General features: G+C 44.8%; 1 protein-coding gene across 1 annotated transcript in view; it reads left to right on the top strand.

Annotated features, from left to right (window-relative positions):
- Nucleotides 1-793: 793 nt before the first annotated feature.
- SCMH1 (Scm polycomb group protein homolog 1) overlaps nucleotides 794-9,539 on the top strand; it is a gene marked incomplete at its 5' end in the record, with an annotated part of 134,634 nt that continues 125,888 nt past the window's right edge. The window contains one exon of the mRNA XM_081085779.1: nucleotides 794-856. The remainder of the gene's footprint in view (nucleotides 857-9,539) is intronic.

The raw sequence follows: 9,539 nt of genomic DNA, 5'->3' as shown, positions 1-9,539 counted from the left end.
GGCCAACCCGGGGTGCAGGGGGCCGTCACCCAGGAGAGTGCAGTAAGGGGTACTGCGGGCCAAAAAACAACCGTGTGCGCTTATGAAAGACATGGAAGACCGCGGGGCTCATCCTTACTGGGCATTTACTTTCTAGATCCCCGCGCGGTTCCGGGGGCTTGACGAGCATGGACTTATTCTATCCTCCCCGCTCCCCCATTCCTCTGTGTTAAGTGGGTCTCGTCAGAGGTGAGGGCCCGGGTGGAGGTGCGAGGTTCCGCGCCCAAGGTCACCCCTCAGGCAGCTGGTCCTGAGCGAGGCGGCGCCTCCCGTCAGCCGGCCCGTGGGGCCGAGACCCGGCCGCTCTCGGTTTCTGGCGTCTCCCTCCTGGGCCCACGCGTGGCCTCGGGGAGGGGTCCCGCGGCGCCGGGACTTGAACCCGAGTCCCTCGCTCTCTTCAGGGCTGGGTCTACCCTAGTGGAGGCGCCGCGAGGGCAGTGGGTCAAAGACCGGAACCGGGGACCCCGGACGGAAGGCGAGAGGCCGCCAGCGCTGGCTGGGACCGGCCGCCCCGCGGCGCCCTCCCCACAGCGCCCCGCCCCCACCGCCCCCGCCGCGCGCGCGCCTAACGGCCCAGGCGCACGCCACCTCGCAGCGGGCGGGGAGGGGCGGGGCCTGGAAGCCACCGCCCCGCCCCCAGGCAGCCCCGCCCACCCCCTCAGCGCCGCTGCCCGGATCGAGCCCCCAACCGCTCGCCCGCCGGCCGCCCTCGGGAGCCGCCCCCACCCGCCCCTCTCGCGTCCTCCGTCGCTCCCTGCGCAGGAGAAACATGGCGGCGGGAAGGGAGTGAGCGGCCCGTGCGGCCCCGCGCCCGCAGGTAAGCACCTCGGCGGCCGCCTCCGCCAGCCGGGACAGCCCGCTGCCTGAGGGGCCTAGGGGACCAGGGCCCGCCAGGGCGGGGAGGCGGCGGCGGGACCTGCCGGCCCTCGGCTCCCGCCCCTCCGGACCCGGCAGTCTGGCTGTGTCTGTCGGGGCCGGTCGGCCTGTCGGTGGTCCGAGCGCGGTCGCGGCCCTTGCCCACCTCGTCAGCGCGGCCCGGAGCCCGGTGGCCGGTTCTGCATCCGCGGCCGGGCCGGCGGGTCTCCGTGTCCCGCCGGCGGCCTGACGCAGCAGGGGGTCCCGGCTCGGGGAACCCAAGGACAGAGGGACCTTTGGAGGTTCGGCATCGCGGGGCGGTGGGTGCGAGAGCCGCGCTGCGCAGGCCCGAGGGGCTGGGGTCGGCTTTGAGCCGAGCGCGGGGAGTCAGAGCGGTTGTCAGTCTGCGCGCCGCGTCTGTGGGTCCGCGCGGACGCCAGAGCCGAGAGATGCTGTGGGTCCGGGTCCGGGTCCGGCCCGGGCCGAGGACCTAGGACTGCGGTGCGAGGGGCCCGGAGCTGTCCGCCGCGTCCTCCCGGCTGGTCCCGCGGCGGGAGCTGCGCCGACAACTCACCGAGGCGCTGGACGCGGGCGGGTAGAGTAAGTTTCGTGCCGCCGACCAGGGGGTGGGGGTGGGGCGCTGGGCACCCAGGTGAGCAAGGTGCCGGAGGGCCGGACACCTGCCAGTGCTGTGGGCCAGCCCCGAGAGGAATGACAGCGTTTCCAGGAGATGGCCGAAGCCCAGAACACCTCCAGACTGGGCGGGAAGTGAAAGGTCGTCTGGGGTCCCTTTCTCCCATCCCATGCCCACGTAGCTTTGCAAAATCCCAAACCCTGCCGTGTTATTTCGACCCCCCTGTTTTTACACTTCCTCCAGTGATGGGAAACGAGTCTCTCCCCAAGGAAGCCCTTTTCCTTGTGGACACTCTGCAAGATACCTGGAGATAACGGTCATATTCCTGGACTCATGTCCTCACTCATTCCAGTTCCTTCACGCGGTCATTATACGTTGTGCTGCTCGGACCCCTCCTCTGAACGATCTGCAGTTTGCCGATATCCCCTTTGAAGGAGGGCTTCTTAACGTGGATGAGCAAGTGTTAAGTTTCTCCAAGAAGCTCCTTGGCGCCAAGGGTTGACCTGTTTAAATAAAAATGCTCTAGTTCCTTCCTCATTTCTGTGCTGTTTTGATCTTATAAAAAGGGGGGGGGGGGACATCTAGTACTGTTTGTTCAAACAAATTAAAGACATTCTATTTTGTGGGAAATGTTGGGTTTTCCCTCATTTTTTAAATGTCTATAAATACTTTATTAAATGAGCTAATGTACATCAAAGTGTCGCAATGCACCATGCAAATAGAAGAGTTTAATTTTTTTACTCTGAAAAAGGATTGCAACCTAGTTGGTGCCGAACTGCAATTGAATATTTAGTTGGAAAGGGAAATGCTTTATTATATTGAACTTTATGCTCTATTTCTAACCGCCAGCAGAAGGCCCAAAATGACTATGAAAAAGGTTTTTTGTTGCTCACTGACCAGCGTTGATTTTTACTTGCTTTTTCATTACTTAGCCTTGGTATGGGGTTAAGTTTTCAAAAAGGGTCTTTTACCAAGGTCTTAAACTCCTGCTTAAGCATGCCTGTTGGTTAGTAATTTTTAAGCTCAGAAGAGCTGTGATGGCCTTGTAGATAAAATGCCAAGTTCTTGTATCTGGGACCCTGTTCTAGTTCTAAGCAACGTTTTGCTGTTTCCATAACATAGACAAGTATATACCAGCAGTCAGAATTGGTTCTTTATCCTTATTCATACGTGTTCATTTTTAAAGTTGTTTAGTGGTTTTGAAGTTTGTAGTATACGTGTCAACTTTTGATTTCTGGTATGTAGGTTGGATGAAAATTTGTTTAACATCATTCTGTACATAACTGTACAGACCCAGGAAAGGCTCTGGTTCCTTCCCTTCAAAGGACTTGGAGTTAGTAGTAGGAAATCCTAAAAACTATGAGAAAGAACTGGTGTGAATATCCCACTGAAAATTTAAGTTGAACGTGTTCTAACCTTTTCATTTATGCATCTACTGTTGTGTCAGGCACTATGCCATGTATTGTGTTTAGCTGGATCTGCAAATAAGAATAAGATACGTTTCCAATCTTAGTGCTAAATGCTAAAATAGGTCATCTCAGAATAAGAGGTAAGAGCTACGCATATAGTGCTCAAGGTTAGAGTGCTAGCCTAGGACTTTGGGGAAGACTTTGGGAACAGATGATACCTGACCCAAATCTTAAATGTTAAGTAGGAGTAAGTCAGGCAAAGATGAATGAAACGTGTGCTTCAAACAGAGAAAACAACTTGAGGAAAGTCATCAATGTGAGAAAAGGAATAGCTTGCATGGATAATCACAAGCAGTTTGGGACTGCTAAGAGTATAACAGTGAAGACGTAAGTGGTAAATTGTGAGGCTAGAAATACAGGCAGAGACCATATCATGGTAGAGTTTGTATGAATGAGTATCTTGAAATTAATTTAGTGAGGGATATTTTTTAAATCACTGAAAGGTTTTTATCAGACATGGTTGAATAACATCTTTGAAATGTGATCACAGGGATGAGGAGAAAGGAATGGAGGCTTTATGACTGATTGGATATGCAGATGACAGAGTGAGGAGTCCAGCAGGATTACCCAGGTTTTTTGTCAGGGTGACCAGGTGGATAGTGGTGACATTAACTGAGACAGGAAACTGGATGATGAATTTACTTTTGGACTTGAAGATTTTGTGAGTTCTTGAGTTAGGTCAATGAGTAAATGTGGTGGTTACAAGTAAGTTAGAAAAAAAGGAGGTTTTGGTCAGAAAGTGGAATATTGGAGCTAAATTGTCTGATATGGAGCTGTTATAGGTCTCTGTGTGGGTAGCTGAAGTACAGCAGAGGTGAAGGTCAGTGAAGCTGAGTATGACAAGGAACTCTGAGGCTCTTTTATTAAATGAGTCTTCTGTGTGGATTGTGAAGTGATTTAAGATGCTAGATTAGAATGTGGGGAAGAAAGAATATTGTGACCCAGGTGCAGTGAATATAGGTGATTCATTGAGAGGGTGGTAGATAACAGATGAGAAGGGTAGTGATATAGCCAGATGGCATAAACCTCAAAGGAGGAGGAGTTTTTAAACGCAAGAGTGGAAGAATAAAGTGGTGTGTTTTTTGTTTTTGTTTTTGTTTTTACTTTTCTTTCCTGGAAGCAGACTTATGATCTCTTCATTTTTATTTGGGACTCATGTTAATCACTCTGTTTGCTCTGAAGAGTCTGTTCTTGATCTTGGAAAATAGGAGGGCAAATACTCTATATCAAATCTTTTCTGCCAATACTTAATGGCAAAGGCAATGGAGGTTTTTTACTGATGATCAGTGGGTAGATAGGAAACAATCAGATCTATCTGGACCAGGGGTCCTCAAACTTTTTAAACAGGGGGCCAGTTCACTGTCCCTCAGACCGTTGGAGGGCCGGACTATAGTTTAAAAAAAAAACACTATGAACAAATTCCTATGCACACTGCACATATCTTATTTTGAAGTAAAAAAACAAAATGGAAACAAATACAATATTTGTATTTGCATGTGGCCCGTGGGCCGTAGTTTGAGGACCCCTGATCTGGACTATGTCACTTACTGGCCTTAGGACTATAAGCAAATTGTTTAACCTCTGCGACTTTCAGTGTCCTCATCTTTAAAAACTAAATTGCTACTTCATAGGATGTCACAAAGATTATAAAAATAATGTGTGTGTGTGTGTGTGTAATTACTAGAGAAGCAGTTGGTGCTTTGTTAAAATGTTAGTTCTCTTCCAACTACCTTTAGGGGACTTCACCTCTGCTGGGAGAAAGATTTTTTTCATGCTCAACCTAAATTATAAGGCAATAAGTACTTTACGGGAGATAAAAGCAAAGTGATATAGGAATTCAGAGGAGGGAGCCATCATTTTCAACATTTGGAAACAAGGTTAGACATCACACTCAAGATGAATTTCATTTGGGTCTTGGAGAACAAATTTCAATAGATTTAATGATTTAGGTGAAGATACCAAGTAGGGAAAGTATAAGATATGTTTGTTAAAAAATGTTAGTCGCCATAGGTTTGAGTACTGTATTTGTATAACTCAGTTGTGAGAAATGTGGCTAAGGAGATGGGCTGGGGCCATCGTATTAAAGACCTGAAACTATGGAGTTTGGACTTGTTTCTAGATATACTAGGGAGGTATAGATAGTACATCCTCTCTCACTACCTGTTTCCTAACTGTAAAATTTTTAAGCATTGATTAAAACCAAGGAAGACATTTCACATTCAGAAATGTTTCTATGTAGGCCAAGTTTAGGTTAAAAACGTAAGTGCTAAGCCTGGCCAGCGTGTTTCAGTGGTTGAGCATTGACCTAAAAACCTGGAGGTCACAGTTCAGTTCCTGGTCAGGGCACATGCCTGGGTTGCAGGCTCGATCCCCAGTGTGGGGCTTGCAGGAGGCAGCCAATCAATGATTCTCATCGATGTTTCCATCTCTCTCTCCCTCTCCCTTCCTCTCTGAAATCAATAAAAATATATATATTATTAAAAAAAAAAAAAAAGCCCTAGCTGGTTTGGCTCAGTAGATAGAGTGTTGGCTTGCAGACTGAAGGGTCCCAGGTTCGATTCCAGCCAAGGGCACATGCCTGGGTTGCAGGCTCTATCACCAATATGGGGGTGCAGGAGGCAGCCAATCAATGATTCTCTCATCATTGATGTTTCTATCCCTCTCTCCCTCTCCTTTCCTCTCTGAAATCAATAAAAATCTTTTTTTAAAAATAAGTGCTAAGATTTGTTTTGTAGTTTAATCTTTGCATTAACCTTGTTTGGTAGATAGGCTTAGTGGAGTTAAGAAACATAAAAGATCTCACTGGTAGAAAGTGACTAAAGATGCTCTGATTTCAAGTTCTTTTTTTATACTACCATAGTGACTTAGATTTGTAAAGAAGCCTGGGTTTCTTATTAAAGAACCCAGGGCTGGTCACTTTGCTTCTCTGATCCTTAATTCCTGGGAATCGAACCCACCACCTTCTGGTGTATGGACAATGCTTCAATCAACTGAGCCACACTAGCCAGGGCTCCTTAAATTTTGAAGCATATAAAGGCTGCAGCATTATTTTTTCCCCTTCTGTATTATGTGTTACATAATAGCTTGTTAGCTTTTAAAATTAAAGTATGTACATATTGTATATTCATTTTAATCACTGTCTGTTGCTCATTGATGTATTATAGGCACATCTCTAAGTGGTTTCTTATTTATTATAATTGCTTTTATTCATACTTACATTGAATTTCCTCTGGGATATTCAAACATGAATAAAGGCTATTTTAGTCATTATATCTTGTAAAGTGTTATAGAAAACATGAGAGCCAGCATACTTGTTCTTGGAGATATTTGAGTGGAGAACAGACAACCATTTGTCTTAGAGGGTTTAGAACAGTGATGGCAAACCTATGACATGCGTGTCAGAGGTGACACGCAAACTCATTTTTTTGGTTGATTTTTCTTTGTTAAATGGCATTTAAATATATAAAATAAATATCAAAAATATAAGTCTTTGTTTTACTATGGTTGCAAATATCAAAAAATTTCTATATGTGACACGGCACCAGAGTTAAGTTAGGGTTTTTCAAAATGCTGACACGCCGAGCTCAAAAGGTTCGACATCACTGGTTTAGAATGTTAGACTTCCAACCCTAATTTTTTGATGTTCTGTCTTATCTTCAGGTGCCTCTAGGGACTTCTGGAAAGTCTCCAAACCAGATTAAATTAGTCTCCAATATATGTGTAAAGAGACATACAAAATTATTCATCAGCCCTGGCCATTGTGGCTCAGTTGGTTGGGTATCGTCTTATGCACCGAAAAGTTGCAGTTAAATTTCTGGTCAGGGCATATGCCCAGGTTGCAATGTTTCACTCTCACTTCAGTGTTTCTTTCTCTTTCTCTCTCTCTCTCTCTCTGTCTCTCTCTCAAAATCAATTTAAAAATCTTTAAAAAATATTCATACAACACTATTATAGCAGAAAATTCAAACTAGTCCAAATATCTATCAATAAAATAATGAAAATATTACAATGTATTTACCTAATAGAAATGCATACAATAATGAAAATACATAAACTAGACTTATATAGTAACTTGGGTGAATATCACAAATAAAAGTTGCGTGAATAAAGCAAATGGCAGAATATGGGGCGCGGTTACAGTGTTTTGGACAGGTTCAAGCCTTGGACTAATGAGAGGGCACAGTCCTCTCGTGGCCACGTGCAAGTCCAGCTTGGAGGGCAGAGCCTTCCCAGCACAATTAGCCAACAGCTATAGGTGTAAGCTTGAACCTGTAATCCGAACACGTGGCCCCACGTGCCTGAGTGATAGAGTTCAGGTGCATGTAGTGAAGTAGGACTGAAACCCACGAGAATGATGTAAACAACTTGATCATGCCCCTACTTTGCCTCGTGGCATCTGCTATAAAATAAAGACACGGCTTGTGGGTGCTGGCACTGTCCACAGGGGCAGTGTCCCACCGAGACCCAGCTTTCATTCTCATGTCTGTCTTTTCTAAGCCTTTCACCACCCCCACTCAGGGTCACTGAACCAGGCTGAGCTGGCATGGCCCATAAGGCGCCCTAGGGCTGAGTATGCCATGGCCATGCCGGCTCCCCACAGCAGAACACATTTATAAAACTTAACATGCATTATTATTTAGGGAAGCATGTTTATTATTTCAGAAAGTGGTGTTTTGAATGTCAAAGAAATAGCAATTATTAAGTTTCAAAAAGAAAGGAATAGCGTGAAAGTTTCTAGGCAGATAAAGTAAGAATACTATAAAAAGACCATTGGATAACAAGAGCAACAATAAATCATTGTGCTCTGAGGTACAGTAAGGGATACCAAGATAGTAGATAAGTGGATAGCTCAGAATAGTAGTAATTCAATCTACCAGTTCTGTGGGCCAGTTATCATTCCATTTAATTATGGAGAAGATGGAGTCAGGGAAACTATTCAAATAGAGCCTCTCTATTTTTAAGCATTTGAAAGGATTTTAATCCTCTGCTGTCTATATTATCATTTCTCTAAAATGTAACTAGGGTTAATATTGATAATTTTGTTTATTCTATGTCTTCTGTTTAATAAAGATAGAACTTAGGCTGTTGTTAGTGTGTTTTCAGGATTGGATGATATTCTAAAGATCAGTATTTCCATCTCCAATATTTCATAGGTAATAAGGTGAAAGAGACCTTATTAGCAGCATGATATGTGGAAAGAATTATGGCTTAGTGATTGAATCCAAATTCAAGTTCTCGTCTGCCATTCACTGGTTCTGTGATTTAGGCAAGTGGGAGCTACAGTAGGTAATCACTAAAATTTCTTACAACTCTCAGGTTCTGTGACTATTAGGTCAATTATTCAGTGAAGAAACTGAGGCCCAAAGAAGGGAAAATTTGTAGAGAGTTATAAAAACTGGAATTTGATTCTCTAGACTCTTGGTTCAAGAAATCTGATGGGAGAATCATCAAATATTTGAGTGGCTGCTATATATCAGGCATGTATTTAGTACCTGAAAAAAACAAAGGCACATGAAATTGCTTTAGAATTTATCCACTATAAAAATAACAACCAGCATCTTCTGTTTGTTTGTTTATACATATATGTCTTACTCCAGAATATACCTAAAGCATACCAACTCTGTATAACATGCCATAACTACAAGTCTGAAGGGTTCTTATACCTCCCTGCCCCCCCCCCACTCCCCCACCCCGTGGGCTTAATAATTCACTAGAACAACTCAAAGAACTCAAGAAAGTGCCATACAGGTTTATTATAAAGGATACAAATCAGGAATAGCCAAAAGAAGAAACACAAAGGGTGAAGTCTGGGAGAGTCCTGAACCCAAAGCTTCCTTGTCCTCTCTCTCCATGGAATCAGAGCACATCACCATCTAGGACATTCACAGGTTTCAAGAGTATACCGTTTGGGGAACACAGATCAACACATACCAGTCTACCCTTTGCCCTGTCCCCTCAATTCATTCATGGTCCTTCCCATGTGCAAAAGTCATTTACTTTATCCCAACATTCCCCAAGGTCTTAACGTAGTCTAACATTAAGGTCCAGAATCTCATGTAAATGTAATTAACTCAAAAATCTCATCTTCTAAATCAGTGGTTCTCAACCTTCTGGCCCTTTAAATATAGTTCCTCATGTGTGACCCAACCATAAAATTATTTTTGTTGCTACTTCATAACTGTAATGTTGCTACTGTTATGAATCGTAATGTAAATATCTGATATGCAGGATGATCTTAGGCGACCCCTGTGAAAGGGTCGTTTGACTGCCAAAGGGGTCGTGACCCACAGGTTGAGAACCGCTGTTCTAAATAATCTAAATAAGGTATGGATGGAACTCTGGTATGGTCTATATGAGGGGAAAATTCTTCTCCATTTGTGGATCTGTGAAATCTAGAAAACAACTTATCTGCTTCCAAGGTATAATGGTAGCACAGGAATAGGAAAGTTATTTCCGTGAGGAAAGAGAGAAAATGGAAGGAATAAAATGGTTGCTAGTCTAAAGCAAATTCCACCCATGGGGCAAATTCCTTTTAATTGCAA

This window comes from Myotis nattereri (assembly GCF_964212035.1).
Source record: "Myotis nattereri genome assembly, chromosome: 3".
Classification (NCBI taxonomy): Eukaryota; Metazoa; Chordata; class Mammalia; order Chiroptera; family Vespertilionidae; genus Myotis; species Myotis nattereri.
The sequence above is the reverse complement of the archived record's forward strand: the minus strand, read 5'-3'. Positions and strand labels throughout refer to the sequence as shown.